General features: G+C 44.7%; 1 protein-coding gene across 3 annotated transcripts in view; it reads right to left on the bottom strand.

Moving 5' to 3' along the window:
• MYO1E (myosin IE) overlaps positions 1–19,939 on the bottom strand; it is a 204,334-nt gene that overhangs the window by 125,588 nt on the left and 58,807 nt on the right. The gene's annotated exons all lie outside the window — the stretch shown is intronic.

The raw sequence follows: 19,939 nt of genomic DNA, 5'->3' as shown, positions 1-19,939 counted from the left end.
ATAAAATGTGCACACACATATACAGTTCTTTTCAGTGAAAAAGAAATTAGATCAAATACTTTGTACAATGAAATATATGTATGAATGACATTTCCCCATATTCTCGTTATTCCATGTCTGCTTTGTTCACCCCAGTTTGCAGCTATAGTAAACTCTTCTTTAAATAACAATGGGCCCCTAGTAGGAAAAGAAACTCCCTTTCTTTCACTTACTCAGATTGAAATGTGGCTCCCAAAAGGATGGATTTTTTATATCAATGAACAGTTCAAAGCTAAGATGTTATAAACGAAGAGTTAACATACTCCATCAATTCTAAGATGCATTTTTTTCATACTTCTAACAATGTGAAACTAGGACATGTCTTACAACCAATGTTGTGTCACAGCTTAACTCATAACCAGTAGCATCTTAGGCTTGATAAATTGTGGCATGAAACACTTCCAAAGAGCCAGGCCCCCCTTCCACGCACTTTACAAATGTGAAGTACTGGTTTAATATCATCAAAGATATTATAAAGCTTCAGTTATTCTGGAAGCATTGTACCATGTATTAATGTTACTTCAGGAACTGTACAGTGGTTTTACTGGTGAGGTTGATGATTTGCCCAGTTCTGGAGGCTTTGCTGTGATCATTTTTGTAGCTGTTGCTTCCATGCCCCCGTCCCAAACAGGATGAGGGTGAGTGTCCTGGCTGACAAGCAGCTCCAATCAAGCTGCCCACACCAGACCACAAGTTTGCAAAGCAAGGTAATCTCCTCTTCGATTTGTAAAGGCATGTTCCATTTGGACGTCTTTCAATCTAAAAATTCCTTCAGTATTAAGACCATTGAAGCAGGAGACCCCCTTCCCTCACTGCTGCCCCACAGGTGATATGTCCTCCCCAGTGGATTACACTGAGCTCTGGCCTTCATTTGCATACACTATACTCCCATGTTTCCTAAACCTCATTTTCAACAACTTTTACAACTCTTCTATATCCAAGTTGCACCAGCCCTATGCGTCACATTTTTATATAAACTGTCCTTTTTAATTTGGCTAAAGCCTAAACAATTATCTCCATAAAATCACCAGTTTTATTTCTTCAGTGTGTTAAATAATGAAGATAGGGCTTCCCTGGTGGCGCAGTGGTTAAGAATCTGCCTGCCGAGACATGCAGGAGACATGGGTTTGAGCCCTGTTCCGGGAAGATCCCACATGCCACGGAGCAACTAGGCCCATGCGCCACAACTACTGAGCCTGAGCTCTAGAGCCCGCGAGCCACAACTACTGAAGCCCATACACCTAGAGCCTGTGCTCCGCAACAAGAGAAGCCACCGCAGTGAGAGGTCCGCGCACCGCAACGAAGAGTAGCCCCCCGCTCGCTGCAACTAGAGAAAGCCCGAGCACAGCAACAAAGACCCAAAGCAGCCAAAAATAAAATAAATAAATTTATTTTAAAAAATAATAATAATGAAGATAAACGATTTAAAATACACAACATGGGGTCAGACACACTGACCTTACCGTGCACCTTGGTGCCATATCGCACACGTGGGGACCCGCTACCCCTCTCTACTGGGCCCATTTCCACCAATTTCAAGTCTAGCCATAGAGAATTTAAATGACTTCTATTTCTCAGACGTATTTTTCTCTGCCGTGGAAAAATCTCACCTGGCAAGACTAGATCCCCCTTTCGGTAGTAGATGAGAGGCTAGGTTTCATTTTCACAAGTAGAAACTACTCTGAATTCATGTCCCAAATCCCCTGCACTTTCCATCAGGGGTCCCCAGGGCCCTCCCTCTAGTCCTCTTGCCTCAGAAAACAGCCACACATGGGACATTTTATCGGTCCCCTGGGTGAGGGCTTGTCCTGAGGCTGACGAGGAAATTCTCTCTTGGGCACCTGCAATTTATTCTTTCTCTCTAGGGAAGCACTTTCTGCAAGTATTATCAGCCCTGTTCTATCATTCTTCCTCTCAATCTTTAGGAAATCTAGGGTAGTGGCTCTCTCCCCGGGGGAGAATATTCTTCTTGTACAACAGCTAATTCTCATTACATACCAGCACTGTTCGCAACATTTTTTTTTTTTTTTTTTTTGCGGTGCGCGGGCCTCTCACTGCCGTGGCCTCTCCCGTTGCGGAGCACAGGCTCCGGACGCGCAGGCTCAGTGGCCATGGCTCACGGGCCCAGCCGCTCCACGGCATGTGGGATCTCCCCGGACCGGGGCACAAACCCCGTGTCCCCTGCATCGGCAGGCGGACTCTCAATCACTGCGCCACCAGGGAAGCCCTGTTCGCAACATTTTATACATGATAATTTATTTAATCCTCACAACCTCACCAGGCAGGAAAAATGAAGCACAGAGAAGTTAACTAACTTGCCCAATCCCAGAAGCTGGGCTTCGAATTGAGGCCAATTGGCTCTCAAATCTTTGCACTTAATCATTATACCCATTGCGTTCTTGTGATAAGCCAGTGGATGTGGGAAACAGCAATAATGCTAGAGATAATAGTAATTGCTTTATTGCATGTTTAGTAATTGCCACGTATCAACTTTTTTTATCCGCACAACAGCATGAAGCAGATACTTTTATTATTGGTACATAGGGTACCGTGTGCAAAGCCCAGCATCTAGGAGCCCACAGAGCAAGCAGTCTGGCCCTACATGGCCTTGGGAGCACATCTACTCCCTGCCGAGTCCCCAGCCTGCAGGGCAGTGTCTGGCACACGGTCGTGGCTCTATCAGTACTAGTTGGGCCAATGAATTCCCAGTGGCTTTGGCTCATCTCAGAACCAGGTGTATGTCACTGTGGCAGCTGTCAGTGGGGTAAATGGGGGTCCTGGGCCCAGAGTCTGCCCCAAGGAAGAAAGAAGTTTCTAAAGCTTTCCTAATGCCCCCAGCCCAGAAGATCAAAGCGAAGAGATGTTGCCCTTAAAGACAATTCTCCTTCTCTTAACTGTCCACTGTCAGACAGGTAAGGAAAACAGGCTAATTCTGACCACAGGGTGAGGACATTTCAAGCTACAAAATAAAATGAATCCAATGGTTGAAATCCCATTATATGACAAACGTTCATTTTACTTCTGCCCCTATTTATATTTTAATCAAACAAATGACGAAGAGTCACACTGATGTCAGCCTCTGTCTTTTCAGCTGCAGCTCTGCTAGTTTGACAACATGTCAAGCATTTATCAGTCCCTTCAGGGACCTCCCTGTCGTCACTCCTGTTTTCAAGTACAAAGGTTGGGGAACACCTTTCTTCTTGCTAATCTAGCAGTTTATTACAATCAACAGACTTGGGTTCAAGTATAAGCTCTGTGACCTTGGCAAGGTCAGTTTCATGGAATTTAATGCTTCACAATTCAGGTAGTCTATTAAATTTCTATGTAAATGTGATTTAGTTTTTGCACCTCTACTGACAGGACTTTCATTAGTAGATTCATAAACCAAGAAAACAAAATCCTATCAGACTATGTGTCATAATTTTTGGTTTGAAAATTACAGTCCCTGAAGCAATGGTAGCTTGTTCAGTAAATTTTTTAAATTGAATTAAGAAGCCAAAGTAATGATGCAGATCAGCTGGAAACACCGGGTGATGGTTCTTATTCATATTATTAACTGAAATGGAAATAGAAACAGGGAGATAATAGAGCAATTCCTTGTCACTTAAAATGAACTATTCCTCTGTACTATGGAAGAAATTCTAATTTAAACACCATTCTGTGGAAAAGAAAAATATGTAAAGACTTAGCAGACTGCAGCAGAATTGATATCAACCTAATTAAAAAGTCTTCCAGGACTCGCTATCATTCACGGCATCTTCCTGCACTGATTACAAAACATGTATCGTTTATGTCACGCAAAATGTTGGAGGTATGACAACACAAGAGAATCAACTCATTTGATGTTTTTTTAAGTTTAATTTACTTTTTCTGAAAAATGAACTGTTTGGGCATATCTGAAGGAGAAAACTCAGGATGTGTGCTTCAGAATGCGATAGGTGGGGAGAAGGGGGTGTGATCAGGGGTCTGATCAGGGGTGTCTTGGGGGAACGGGCAGCCTTTGTCGTGGATTAGCCATGGGGGATACTAAGTCCAGGATAGAAGCCGAGCGCAGGGGCGAGGGGCGTCCCCCAAGCACCACGGTCACTAGCCAACAATGAACAAAGAAATACAGAACTGAGAAATGCCTTCAGCACCTTCCCCTGGTTTGGGCGTGGGCACAGCTAGACCCTTTGCTTGCTTGATCTGGCCTGAGCTGCCGCACGGTGATGCCACGTTCCTCTAGGGGCAAAAGGGAGCCATAAGGCGTTTGTCCAGGAGCTTTCAGGGTACAAACCAGACATGTTCACCAGATCCAGAGAGATCTAGGGCCACAGAGAGGCTGGCTGTCAGGGAGGCAGAGAGGAGGGTTCTGTGGGCACATCTCAGGGGGAGAAGCCACCAGAGCACCCCTAAATAGCACTGCGGGTGGGTGTCCCCAAGAGTCCTGCAGGCTCAGGACAGCTCCACGTGCGAAGATAAACACTGGGTCCAACCTCTCACCCCTTTTATCACCTGGTGGAGGACACAGGACCCACCGAGCCATTTCTTCTCATGACCCAAACCTTCACACTTCAGCAAGTATGTCTCCTGTTATCAGCTTCTCTCTCAGAAACCACAGCTGAACTGCGGAAGGCCAGTACCAACTAATAAGGAAGCCTGGGGCTTCCCTGGTGGCGCAGTGGTTGAGAGTCCGCCTGCCGATGCAGGGGACATGGGTTCGTGCCCCGGTCCGGGAAGATCCCACATGCCGCGGAGCGGCTTGGCCCGTGAGCCATGGCCGCTGAGCCTGTGCGTCCGGAGCCTGTGCTCCGCAACGGGAGAGCCCACAGCAGTGAGAGGTCTGCGTACCGTAAGTAAGTAAAGTAAGTAAAGTAAGTAAGTAAATAAATAAAATAAAATAAAAAGGAAGCCTGTCATGAACTACAGTAAGGACCACTTGAGTCACGGACTGATGCCTTACAGGCAAAAAAGGGAAGGGGTTGAAACAAACTACAAAGGAAGAGGGGTAAGGAAGGGGCATAATACTTCTACGTTTACATTCTGAATCCGAACGTGTTATAGCTGGAAGGGGCCCTGCCTATTCATCAACCAGTCCAAAGCTCTTACTGTACAGATGCGGAGTGTGAGGCCCAGAGAAGCTGTACGTGTCCATGGTGCAAGCTACTTGGCAGCAGAACCAGGACTAGAACTCGAGTTTTCCAGCTCCAAGTCCAGCCCTGGTGGCTCTCTACCGCCAGCCCTCCCCAGCAAGCCTGTATGTAGCAAAGGTTTTGATCACCCATAAAAGTTCTGGGAAAAACAATCAAATGAGTCTAGGCATTTAAGTATTTTAAATTATTCAAATAAACATTATCATTTGTGAACCACGACCTTCTGGCAATCAGACTGCAAAAAGGCACTGGTGTCCATCCAAACAGTAGATATTTGAAGAGCTTAATTTCTTCCTAGGTTCTAATAGTAAGATAAATGTAGGGCTTCCCTGGTGGCGCAGTGGTTTAGAATCGGCCTGCCAATGCAGGGGACACGGGTTCGAGCCCTGGTCTGGGAAGATCCCACATGCCGTGGAGCAACTAGTCCCGTGAGCCACAACTACTGAGCCTGCACGTCTGGAGCCTGTGCTCCGCAACAAGGGAGGCCGTGACAGTGAGAGGCTCGCGCACCGCGATGAAGAGTGGCCCCCGCTCGCCGCAACTAGAGAAAGCCCTCGCACAGAAACTAAGACCCAAACACAGACAAAAATTAATTAATTAATTAATTAAATTTAAAAAAAGAGATAAATGTAAATAGAAGTTTTAATATCTGCTTTCTAGTGGGTTATCTTGTATGCAAAGGTGCATGGACTCGGCACTTTGGGGACCACCTTCCTAATACCCCTTGCCTTCTACCCAAGACACAGGCCTCTGTTTAAGGAGGAAAAAAAAGTCAAAGCATTGGCTTAAAAATCGGAAACAAGTACGTAAAGGAGAAAGGCAGTCTCCAGAAAATGTGGGGAAATGCCCACAGAAATTGGAAAGCTGTAATCTAACTAGAGATCTCTGTAGAATTCCATGTGCTCCTTCCAGTAGTAACTTTCGTCTGCCAGAATCACTAAAATTGAAAACAAAACACAAGTTAACCATATCTGATGTGATTATGAGGCCAGGGTGGGTCACACCAGCTTAAAGTTCACAACGCCACAGAAAATCCAAGAAAGTTTCTGCGATTGTTACCCATTGCTCATTGTGTTCTGTGAAATACAGTACAGCATCAAAAAGGCAACCCACGTCATCTAGAGGTGTGGTCCACAGTGGTCAGGGAACAAGGAATGAGCACTGCTTCTCCTGACACCTACGATGTGCCAAGCACTCTGTTAGGTGCTTTGTTTCATTTGTTTTCAATGGAATTGTAGAATTGGGGAGGTACCATGATCCCCGTGTAACAGATGAAAAACTTGGCCAAAGAGAGTCATGGAGTCCAGATCTGTACTGGTGGGTTTGGAAACCCACAGCACCTTCCGTGAAGGCCATGGAAGACAAACAAAATGGATTCCCCACTCTGTGAAAGTGTGTCAAGGGAGCCGTTCTCTGACAGCAAGGTTCCAAATGCAGTGCCTGGAACTGCCTTTTAGGTCCCACGTGGCAAGATGGATGAAGTATTAACCTCGGCTCGGGAACAGAGATTGCTGCTCTCAACAGGGGCGTTTTAGGCACAGGTAGGATTGACTCCTGCAAAGATAATGGGTGTCGTGAGAGGCCTCAGTGAAGTGGAGAGGCCAAAGGGTTGGAGCCACCCTGTGACACTGGGCCTCTGCCTTCAAAGGACTCAACGGCCAATTTCAAGGCCAGAGCCCCACACCCTGGTCTTCAGTAAGGGCAGGCTTCTCATTCAAAATTCTTTGGGGACCAGATAGATGATGGTTTCCCTTTGTGGCAAAGGTGCCTCTCAACACAATAAAGACACTCAGGTTAAAAATAACCTCACAGAAATTCTCGCTCAGCCAAAATGGTCCAAGCTAGGGATCCGCTGGAGGAACCTGTTACAGAGCTTCCAAAGCCAAACCACAGCCGCTCCCAGCCCTGCAAAGAGTGGGTAACAAACTCTGGTCTTCCTCGTACTACGGACGGGAATGAGAGTCAAGAGGGCTGGAGTTGACACACAAATGATCCCAAAGCAGTAATAACAGAAATCACTTTATGCAAGAACTGAGACAAACCGAGGCTGCTCTCAGTGTTAGGTAGAGAAGAGTGTGCCCACCCAGTTATATAGAAAACAGTGTGCTCACTTTGGGGCAGGACAGTGAATAGAAAATCAATGTCAACATCACCGCCTCACAAAGAGGGTTGTGCTCAAAACCTGCCAGCAAGACCACAAGTGGATTTGCAAAAACATTTGCATGGCTTCTGGTTGCAGAAATGCTGCAAGGATTCGTGCTACAGTCTGCTCCCAAGTGCACAGAAGTTCCTTTCTACCCGAACCCTGAGACCCAAAATATGAGGAAACGTAGCGCCAGCAGTTCTAATGTTCTCCCTGGCTGTGACCCCTTCTCTTCCTGGGAGTTGGGCCAAAAGCACAGTATTACTTACTGATCAAATAACCAACACCCAAAGATACCTGGGAGTGACCACACATCAATTAAGGTTCACTGGAATCAAAAGCAAAATGGAGTCACCATTTGCTTGATGGAGGTTGGCTGGGTTTAAGGTACAGAAGTATCTTAGCTTTGCACTTAGAAGAAAAGCTCATTTCAATTTCTTTTTTTTTTTAAATTGGGTGCAGCAAGAAGAGTACAAAGGTTAGAAGAGAGACAAAGAGCTTGAGATCCTGAGAAAGATAAAAGGCAAATGATTTAAATTAAACATACGGGAAACATTAAAGAAGGGAAGGGCATGAAACAACCCTAGAGATATAAACATACAACAAAGAAAAGTTGTTTGATCATGGGGTAAGCCGTGTGAGTAAATAAAATACCGTAAATGCACTAAAGGAAAAAAAAAAATTAGAGAAGAAAAAAGTTTCTTTCCAACCTCCATTCTAAGGAAACCACAGTTCTTTTGCTTGGTACAATTACTGCTCACAGGCTTAACAGCTAAATTCAGCTTTGAAAAACCTCTGTAACATTCTCTAGTTTTTTTTAAAAAATGTAAGTGAACCAGTCATTTACTATCAGAGGAAAAATTCTGTTTAGTGGGTGGGTTTGTTTTGAGTAGCTGTGAATAAGGGCAAGGGTGATTTTATTTTTTTTTCCTGTCATTTAAAATTTTCTCCCTTAAAAAAAAAACAAAAACAAAAAACTGTGGCTGTCTTACAGGCAAATCGATCGAAGAGTGGTTTGAATATTTTTAAACAAACCCAGTTCGTGTTTCCCTTGTCTCTAAATCAAAAGCCCATACCACCTTTTCTCAAAGGTATTTCTGTAGCACTTTCTGGCTGAGTTTGTACACCCCTATAGAATTGTTACTATTATTTAAACTTCCATGAAACGCACTTCAACTGGCAGGCATGTGCGTCGTGAAATTAAAAGTGTGTTACGGGAGAAACAAACCTTAAGTCGGGCACAAGGATGAACGACGATGTGCAATGCTACAGATGGCAGCGGGAGCCTGAAACAATGTGTAGTTCCCTTCTATTCTGTTTTGCCCCATTGTGTTCTGAATAGACCAAATCACTGCCCAGCTTCGGGGCCCCACCACTGAAAGGCCCCATTGTAAGTGATATGCTTTCCAGAGCAGAGTGAAGGTTGCTGTAGTAACCTTCCCCATGAATTTCCTGACCAGGGTGATGAAAATCGCAACTGAATTGTGACAGGACTACAATTACAGACAAGACGGCACATGAACAGGGGCCTCCCCATTTAGGGGGTCTTTTTTTTATCTGAACATAACCCACTACCTGCTGCCTAAATCATCCACATAGCCAAAGAAGGGACTGAATTTCTAGAAGCCAGAGCTTGAGGAGTGAACCTGTACAGTATCTTCCCCTAGACTGGAGGGGGGGGGGGTGGGGGGTGGGAAAATGGGAGTTTGCAGACCAAGGGGAGTTTGGGGTCCCACAGTTCATAACTTGTTTCAGCCACCATGTTTGCCGAGTCGAGAATGCACTTTTCTAGAGCTGAGCAGGGGCTGCACGGGTACCCATGGTCCAAACAGCACAAGCAAAGAATAAACTCGCACTTCATTGGGAGAAAACAGTTCAGGATTCGGCATATAAAGAGTGCCCCTTTTATATGAAGAAAAGGCAGTCACCCCAATTTCCCAGATGGAACATTAAACCAGAATGAAAATCCCTGTGCAGTGAGCTCTATTGAGGGCTCACTATGTACCAAGCAACATTCTAAGGTCTTTACATGTATTAAATCATTTAATTGTGTCAGCAAACCTATAAGGTCAGCATTATTATTAATCCCCATTTTAAGGACGAGGAAGCCCTGGCAGAAAGAAGTTACATCCTTTGCCCCAGATCAACACCAGTGAACAAATATTCTGCTTCCAGAATCTACACTCGTAATCCCTTCTTTTTTGTTTGTTTGTTTTTGTTTTTTGCAGTACGCGCGGGCCTCTCACTGTTGTGGCCTCTCCCGTTGCGGAGCACAGGCTCGGGACGCGCAGCAGGCCCAGCGGCCATGGCTCAGGGGCCCAGCCGCTCCGCGGCATGTGGGATCTTCCCCGACCGGGGCACGAACCCGTGTCCCCTGCATCGGCAGGCGGACTCTCAACCACTGCGCCACCAGGGAAGCCCCGTAATCCCTTCTTCATTGAGCTTTTTCCACATAGGCACTGGGCATTTGGATCTGGAGTTCTGGAGCTTAGGAGCAAGAAATGGGCCAGGAGTCCACCATTGGCTACTACAAGTTCTCATCACGGGCATGAGCAGGATGGTGCAGAACAGGGAGCCAACAGTAGGTAAGAAAACTGAGGATGGGAAGCATTTCATCTGTTTGTTCATTCATTCATTCATTCCAATAGTTATGTGCCTACCAGGAGTCAAGCGCTATTCTAAGCACTGGGGTAACACCTGCAGACCATACAGACAAGACTTTGGCTCTCATCAAGCTTACTTTCTCATTGGTGAGGCACAAAACCAACAGATGGAACAGAGAGACAGGAAGAAGAGAGGCGGCCGCAAGAAAGCCAGAAGGGCAAGCTGAGCACTTGGGACAAGAAACAGACAGCCAAGATGGACTGCCCATCAGAGGGTGCAGCCCAGGTCACACAGAAAAATTGTCCTTCTTCCAAAGGGCACGGGCCCAAACTAGTCAGATCCTCATCCAGTAAGAGAACCAACACCAGCTCTTATTTGTATATTGCTTCCAGTGTCTCGCTACTTCGCCATTCATCATCCCATGTGAGCCCTAAAGCGACTCAGCGAGGCAGGCAGTGAGCAGGAACGATTATCTGCATTTTACAGCGTGGACAGGCTGCCAGAACTTCCCTGATACTTTAGAGGACCCCAAAGGAATGGTGGAGATGCGGGGAGGACTGAAAAGCTAAGTTGTGGTTGCGCTCACAGCTTTGGGGAATGTCCCTCTGTTTATCTGTCTAGCATGATAATGGCTATGTCATTTATTGCTGGGTTATTATTAAGCCAGGCTGTGAGTCGCTCTGTGTGCTGCATCTCGCCTACTTAGAAAGAAAGAGGGGGCAGGAGGAGGGAACCAGAAGGAGAGGCAGAGTCAGGCTGCTTTTAACCGGGAGATGGGGGGGTGGGGACAAACAGCTCTTTAAAAACACAATTTCTAAACACACTTAAAGGTAGAAATTCCAGCCTAAGAGGCTCTTTGCTTGGTAACGCATCACCCTTAAGAAAGGGCAAAATTATCAAGACATTGTAGAGCGGGAGACGTCAGGCTGTGGATGAAGGCCTACTCCGTGCCAACTTCTAAGTAAGACGAGGAATTACAGTAATTCAGCCCACAGCCACTTCCCATTTTAACTGATGTTTCCTGTTTTCTATGCTAGGCATCGTAAGAATATTCAGAACCAGACCCGGAGTTCACAGGCCGTCCCTTCACTGGGGTACATTCTTTTCTGTTCACTCATCGCATTATGTGCGACTTTACAACCCAAAACAGATCTGTTTTCCTACTGACCTCAATTTGCGGCCACCATTACTGTTGCGGAGAGGATTCTTGGCTCTCTGGGGCTGAGATGCTGAGAAGAACAATCTCACCTAGCAGTTCCCTGGGCCTTTTGCCCTTGAAATAAGAGTCTGGAGCTGTTGGTTGGTGTCTCTGCAGGAATCATCCACATCTGGCCATTTGACTTAGGAGTAAGGGTGAGGGGGCAGGAGGCGGCCAGAGGTCTCTTTCCAGCCCTTTCAGCTGATTGCTGACCCATCCCAGGGTAGATGAAACAACTGGGCATTTTGTTCAATTTGTTTTTGATGGTAGGATAAGGAAAGGATGGTTTTAAAAAACCTTTTATTTTGAAATAATCTCAACATTTCAGAAAAGTTTTAAAAAATTCTTATACTCTACCAATTTGTAACATTTTGTCACGTTTGCTTCCCCTCTGTCCCTCTCTCTGTCTCTGTGTGTGTGTATATATAGTTTTTTTTTAATCTAAACCATTTAAAAATAGGTTGTATACATCATGCCCTTTTATTCCTTAATACTTCAGTATGTATTTCCTAAAAAGGGAATTTTCTTACATAACCAGAGTAAACAACTTCAGGAAATGTCACATTAATACTTTTTATCCAAGTCAATATTCCAATTTCATCAATTATCCCAATAATGTCCTTTGACAAGATTTTTTTTTTCCTGGTACAAGATCACATATTGCATTTAGTTTTTGTATTTGTTTAGTTTCCTTTAATTTCTAACAGCTTTTTAGCTTTCCTTTGTCTTTTATGATGTTGGCATTTTAAAGAATTCGGGCCAGTTATTTTATAGAATCTCTCTCAGTTTGGGTTTGTGTGATGTTTCCTCATAATAGATTGAGCTTTTGCATGTTGGGCTAGAACTCGAGTCAAGTGATTTTGTGTCCTTCTCAGGGTATCACGTCTGGAGGTCCATCATGTTTGTGGGTGGTATTCATTTTTATCGTTTCATTAAGTACTGTCCCATTTCTCCACTACATAATTTCTATTTTTTTATTCCTATTGTAACTGCTAAGCAATTTGTGCGGAGATAAAAATTTGAGACTATGTACCTATTCTGCACCTCATCAAACTCTGACAACCAGCTTTCACAGAATTAAAATTTTAAGCCCAGTTATTTGGCACTCAGGGAGAACGCATTATTCTCAGAAGCTGCGTGTTTCAGACAGACAAGGGCTATGGAGCATCTCTGTGGGCTTCTCAGAGATGTGGTAGCTGGTTTCCTCACACCTGCTGGGTTCCAGATAGGCTGAGGGGGTAGGGGGCTGCCTTCCTCATCTGTGACACCAAGTTCCACCTCCACAGGGTGTGAAATAATGCACTCCTAGAAGTTGAACTGAAAACCAGAAGTATGAGTCAGGGTGATGCTTTTTTTATCAGGGTGATTCTTAATGGCCCAGACAGCCCCGTAGAAAGATGCATACACGGAAATCAGGTCTGTCCATATGCAAAGCTGTTATGCGTGGGACGTTTGTCTCTGGTTCCCTCCATCAATGTGCCTATGAGCCTCAATCCCCACGCCAATCTCGTCCCTCCTCTCTACTTTAGCTGCAGTGCTGCTGAATGAGTATCTATTTAAAAGGTGGACATGAAGTCAGTCCTTTTGGACCAGAGAGCTTAAAGCCAGGTGGGGACAAGTGGATCAAGGGCAAAGAACAACGTGGTGAAAAGGATGAAATCCAACTGAGCAGCTCAAAGAGGCTGCCCACAATTGTTCTTGAGCCACAAAGAGGGAAGACCTTCTTTATGCCCTATCTTCCATTCCAGCCATTCTCGTTCCCATGAGGGAGTCTGCCACCACCTGAGATCGCCAATATTTTCTTTTGGCTAAAAATGATTGTGTAAAAATATTACCTCATAGGACTTTATTATACAAGAGCTACCAGTAGATGGCCACTTCCACAACCAGAGTGGCTGGGACAGAACCTTAGAAAGAAGCCCGAACTGTCTCTACAGCAAATTAGCACAGAAAGGAAGACCAGGGAGCTTATTCAGCAACCAAAGATTCTCTTGCCCTGTCAATATTACACAAGCCTGGATCCCCTTCCTGAAATATATTTGTAGGCTAGTGATTTTTAATAACGACTGCTGAAACACCATTAGAGAAATTAAAGTTTTTAGGTAAAAAGTTTACATTTAAGAATTTTCTGGGACTTCCCTGGTGGCACAGTGAATAAGACTCCACGCTCCCAACACAGGGGGCCCAGGTTCGATCCCTGATCAGGGAACTAGATCCCACACGCATGCGGCAACTAAGAGTTTGTGTGCCACAACTAAGGAGCCCTGAAGCCACAACTAAGGAGCCTTGGAGCTGCAACTAAGACCCAGTGCAACCAAATACATAAATAAATATCTTTAAAAAAAGAATTTTCTTCTCTTAACTAGAGTAATGGGCTATAAAGTATACTCCAAAATTCCTAAAGATTCATAAACATAAATGAGAATTGGCATCAATAATAGTAATTTCAGGGGTGGCAGTCTTTTAATAACAACTGCTCTTGTAGTCTTTTTCCTGAACCTCATCCTATGTTTTTCACTTATTCAGTCATTCACTGATTCAATCATTTTAGCCCCATCAAAAACACATGTGCTGGGCTTCCCTGGTGGCGCAGTGGTTGAGAGTCCGCCTGCTGATGCAGGGGGCACGGGTTCGTGCCCCGGTCCGGGAGGATCCCGCATGCTGCGGAGCAGCTGGGCCCATGAGCCATGGCCTCTAAGCCCGCGCGTCTGGAGCCTGCGCTCTGCAATGGGGGAGGCCACAGCGGTGAGAGGCCCGCGTACCGCAAAAAAAAAAAAAAAAAAAAAAAAAAGAACCCACGTGTGCTGGGGCAAAGTGAGAACAGCATTGACATATATACACTACCAAATGTAAAACAGTTAGCTAGTGGGAAGCAGCTACATAGCACAGGGAGATCAGCTTCGTGCTCTAAGACGACCTAGAGGGGTGGGATAGGGAGGGTGGGAGGGAGACGCAAGAGGGAGAAGATATGGGGAAATATGTACACATGTATGCATATGGCTGATTCACTTTGGTGTACAACAGAAACTAACACAGTATTGTGAAGCAATTATACTCCAATAAAGATCTATTAAAAAAAAACAAACAAAAAACACCTCTGCTAGGTACTGTGCCAGGCCCTGGGGATATACTGATTTTATTATTTTTTTAAGACAGAAAGGTTTACCAGTTAATTACCTAAATATGCAGTGGTAGTTCCAGTGTGAAGGATGAATTTTGTTGCCATAACGTTCAATTCTTTCATTACGTAAAAATACTGAATGCGCTGGTGACTACTAAAAAAAAAGAATGCAAATGCACTTCACACCTAGTTGTGATATATTACCCCTGCCTGCCAGGTAAGCTGAGAAGACAGAAATCATTGATCTTCGCAGACAACCGAATTCTAACCTGATGACCCCATTTCAAGAACTCTGTAGTTAATTTCGTTTTAGAGATACCAGCCCAAACTCTGTCAGACAACAATCAGCTATAATCATCATTTAAGCCATTTAAATGAAGTTGACTACATTTTCTCTAACAATTGTTCTCTTCCACCTCAAACACTGCTTATAAAAAAATCTTAATGCCCAGCTGTAAGACTCAACAATTTGGTGTGAGGTATACGATACTATCTCCCACCTGGCGTAAGGTTTTAAATATCCTAACTGGAATCTCTAAATCTTTAATGTAAGAGCTTTGCCACATATACTTTGTTGCCACTGAGAAGCTGAAAAGGCATTTGAGCAACTGTTTCCTACAGATCAATTAGCTACGTTATAATTTATCATCAAGTAAAGCCCAGGCATTAAATGCCTGGGCTTTGGGTCCCCTTGAATCTCTCCTAGATAATCTAGGGCAGCTCTTCCCAACCAGTAGGTGTGACAAGACCAGTCCTTGGAGGAAGGCTGAGGGTGGACTGGGCTTTCCTGTTCTCAGGGCTCTGTCCGCCCTGCCCACACTGAAGGCCATCCCCTTTCCTAACTCTTTATGGGCAAAAGACACCACCAAAAGTTTAAACCATTTAACAGTCTCCACCACCACTCTCACTCACCCATCCTTCCCACCCACCCCTCTCTCTGACTTAATCACAGGAGGAAGTGAATCTATCTCTGGGTCACATGATGTAAAAGGAAGATGACGCTGGTTGAAGACAATAAGCTAGCTGGCAGATCTAGAAACCCGTGATGGCTTACTAGCTATAAGCCTTCCAAGGTTCTAATTTAAAAAGAAATTCCAAAAATGCTCACCTTGGGTTGGAGGTATGGTTATGAAGAATGTGGGTAGGCTGTTTTGAAGGGCTCATAGACTAACTCTAAGGGAACATTCAAATGATAAAATCATAATCATAACAAGAGTAACAGAAATAACAAACTCTTTGAGAGGGCTTATTTTATACTTTTTTTTCTCTTTACATTTTAGCAGTGACAGCATAGAAATCCTCAGAATTTGTTTAAAATGTCTCCTTGGGACTTCCCTGGAGGTCCAGTGCTTAAGACTCTGCACTTCCAATGCAGGGGACGCAGGTTTGATCCCTGGTCGGGGAACTAAGATTCCACATGCCATGGGCAGCGCGGCCAAATATATATATATACACACACACACAATATATTATGTATATATACACATATATATACACATATATACATGTGTGTATATATATGCATATATATATATATCCTCAATTAAGGACCTACATTAGTTAATGTACACAACAGCCCAGGAAGCATTCTCTTTGGAGGAAAATGTAGACTCCAAATTACTATGTATATGGACATTTGAGCACTTAAAAATAAGTTCCCCATTTATATTATGACAACTTGGCAGTCACTAGAGTTTACCTTCTCTTTCCTCTGAAATGTCCTTGTTCCTAGGAAATCTTATCCCCCGCGGCTGCAATCTTGAAGGCTACCCTTCATTTGTAATGCACTCATGCCCCTCAGAGATTTAACAGGAGCCTGGAAATTGGGTGAAAGCACTTGGGACCCTCAGCGGTGTCTTCAGGGCTAATGCTGGAGGCTATCATTTATAATTGAGAAGATGCTCTTGGATGTTGGAAGGAATAAAGCAAGGAACGACCACTCTCAGCACTGGGGCCAACCTTATTATCACTAAGTCCATATTCTGCCGTGACTTGGCAGAGGGCAAAAGCCCAGGACTGGGAGCTGGAAGAACGGACTCACATTTCCTCTTCGGCCACTTACTGGCTGGGTGGCCTGGGGGATTTACTTAAACTCCCTTGTTCCCACCCTCTCAGGGTTGTTAGTGAGGGATCAGTGAGACAGAAGACAGAAGTCCTTTGTAAACGGGTGCCATATAAATGAGTTTCTGTGATAACATCAAGGGAGAATCAGGGATACCATTTAATCGATTAACTTCTCCCGAATTTACACCCTCACACTAATTATGAATACTTTGCAAAATGTACCTTCCCCCCATCCTCAGACCTGTTTCTAAGATAGTGCAAAGAACACCTAAAAAAAAAAGGGTAATGCTTCCACTGGAGGGAATGAGGATGGGATCTGGCTCAAACCTCAGGCAGGTCCCGGGCAGGATGAGCATCGATGTGGGGAAAGGTGAAGCAGAAAAAGGTTAGAAACAGTACACCTTGAAGTGAACAGAAACCATCGGCCAATGAGGAGATCAGTTAGCTAGTGAAGTTAGATTTAGGAGGTATCCAGATAACTAAGGCGCTTTGCTAAATGTCTGTAGAGAGAGGTCAACCCCAAATATAGCTTCTATATGATTAACAGAGACATTCATCTGTCACCTTGATATGGCAGCATGCTACGAGAGCACGCTGTCAAGGCAAGAGCAGCGCGGTATTGTGTAGGGGTAGAAAAGGCCAGTGCTTACAAGTCGGACCACTTGAGCTGGGCGACCACAGAAGCCACTTAAGGCCACTTGGTTTCACTTTCCTCATCCACGAAAAGAGCGTCACAACCAAACTCAAAGGACCATTAGGAGAAATGTGTTAAACCTGGGACCCATCTCGAGGGCTGGGTTTGACATGCTGTCTTGACATTAATTAGATGTAAATACAACTGATTCTCTGACTTGACTGTGAGTGCCATGTGGACGGGGAAATCTGTCCCCTTTTCTCTGCATCCCCAGAGTCCACCTAGCACAGTGCTTGGCACCCCTCAGGGCTTGGGCTTGATTGATCTTATTAAATTTATAATAGAACAATGAGATGTAAAGTGCATTATAAACTGCATATACAAGGTCTGTACATATGTAAGGATAAGGTATTGAAGGCAAATAAGACTTTTGGCAATTCAAATATAAAAATGGTGTGGGAAGGTAAGGACCGGTCAAGGTATCTCCACTTCTGCCCAAGAGAAAATGACACTGTGGCCAGGGCACGTATGACTTTAGTCTGCTAGCCTAGAGCATCTCTAGGGTAGAGAAAGGAAATGCTCTCAGCAGTTGTCTGGTGAGACGAACCCTTAGCATCACTCCAAGCTACCTACCATATTAACTGATTCGCACATAAAAGAAAATGTGACACCCTGGTTGGTTTTTCTAGAAACCAGCTTAACAGGTAAGCTCCATGCTGCAAAGAAAGCCTTCAATTTCAGATTCCAATCAAGTCTAAATCTGACTGGTAGAATCAGCTGCCACCTTGATGAAATCCATTGTCTGAAACACAAAAGCGAGAGGCTACGGCACCTTCTAGATTTCCCCTTGGAGTAAGCAGTGTAACCCACAGCTGGGTTATGTCTCCAAGTACTGGCACTGAGGCACAAACATCTCCTTTAATTTGGCCCTCTACAGACCTTGCAAGAGTGGTGGCACAATTTATCATACACACAACTGGCACAAAGTCAGCACTCTAATGCAGCCTGTTATACTAAAGGAGCCCTGCAGGCTCTCTCCCAATAAAATACGACCACCAGGAATATAATGGTTCCCTTCCTGAATATATGGCACTGCACAGCTAAGAGTTTTCACATCCATTATCCTATTGGAGTGATGGCTGAAGTCCAGTCAGTCCTCCATATCCGCAGATTCCACATCCACAGATTCAACCAGCTGCAGACCAAAAATATTGGGGAAAAAAAATTCCAGAAAGTCCCAAAAAGCAAACTTGAATTTGCCACATGCTGGCCTCTATTTACATAGCATTTACACTGTACTAGGTATTATAAGTAATCTAAAGATGATTTAAAGTACATGGGAGGATGTACTAGGTTATATGCAAATACTATGCTATTTTAAATAAAGGAACTTGAGCATCAGAGGATATTGGTATCTGCAGAGGTCCTGGAACCAGTCCCCCAAGAGACAACTGCAGTTGTAAGGCAAGCATCTCTATTTCCATTTTCTAAATGAGGAAAGTAATGGTCAGGTACTTGGCCAAGGTCACATATAAAGCAAAAGGCAGAGTGGATTCTTACTCCACTGCTTCAGGTAGCCTCTTTTCATCTCTTCACAAAACTGGGGTGATAGTGACCCTGAGAAATAGTGAGCTGAAATATTTCTTAGTTCTAGAGTTTTCCTTTAGACTTCTGAAGCCCAGGGAAAAGAGAAAGGGCTGGGACTTCCCTGGTGGCGCAGTGGTTAAGAATCCACCTGCTAATGCAGGCGGATTTGAGCCCTGGTCCGGAAAGATCCCACATGCCGCAGAGCAACTAAGGCCGTGCGCCACAACTACTGAGCCTGCGAGCCACAGCTACTGAGCCCACAGGCCACAACTACTGAAGCCTGCACGCTTAGAGCCCGTGCTCCGCAACAAGAGAAGCCACCGCAATGAGAAGCCCGCACACTGCAATGAAGAGTAGCCCCCGCTCACTGCAACTAGAGAAAGCCCGCGCACAGCAGCGAAGACCCAACACAGCCAAAAATAAATAATAAATTTTTTTTAAAAAGGGGCTATCTTCTAACTACTTAGGTATGACACAAAATAAATCATAATGTGACTTTTGCCTTTTTCATTTTCTCTACTCAAATGACAGTTGTTATCTTCTTTTCAGAAAAGCTTTCCTCTCAAGAGGGCTCTGTTGAAACTGCCCTGGCTTGGGTAGAAATGGCCAGGGATCCAGCTCCCAGTCCGTAAGTACAGATAAGTGGCGACTATGAATGCAAAATTACTTACTCATGTAAATTAAGTTATAAACTGAGCTAATCACTGACCTTGGCTCAAATCGAATTTTAGAAAAATAGAATTCGTCATTAAATGCCTTCCTTAGATTTGTAATGTGCTCTGTAATTTTACAAAGCACCTTCACAGCCTTGTGAAGTTGATATTACTATCCTCAGTTTATAGATCAGGAAACTGAAGCTTTCAGAGGTTAAGAAACTGGCCCCAGGTTGCGGTCAAGTCTCCTTTAAACGGACACAGATTTTCCAAATGTACAAGACAGTATCACCCCTTCCACAGAACCTATTCCAGGATCGGCTTTGGTTGGGTGGTTTTTAGGGAGGTCTAAGGAAACAAGCGTTTGCTCTAGGTTGGGCGCTGCCAGAAAGCGTGGCAATTCTATGACTGAGTATCTCAATGAATGTTATCTACAGGGAGCGCTGACTGGAGGACAGAGAGGACCATAAAATGGTAAAGAAGCAGTGGCTACTCCTACTAGCATGGGAGAAGATGTCTGGTGGGTATCGTGGGTTGTACGGGAACTCTGTTTTAGTCTGTGCTTAGACGAAATTCTGCTGCGGCCTTGCTTGGCCTCACTTGACCATGGTTTCAGAAGGACCTTGTTTGGGGCCAGGGGTGTGAGCACCAGGCCGGCTCCAACAGCACCGAGGTCTAGTTGTGTCAGAACAGAGGAGGTCAGCACTTGCTTCTTCATTCTCAAACAGCTGCCTCTGAGCAGCCTTCACATCGAACAGAAAGTC

Source organism: Phocoena sinus, chromosome 2, assembly GCF_008692025.1.
Source record: "Phocoena sinus isolate mPhoSin1 chromosome 2, mPhoSin1.pri, whole genome shotgun sequence".
NCBI classification, from domain to species: Eukaryota; Metazoa; Chordata; class Mammalia; order Artiodactyla; family Phocoenidae; genus Phocoena; species Phocoena sinus.
Note: the sequence above shows the minus strand (reverse complement) of the source record. Positions and strands in the feature narration are given on the sequence as shown.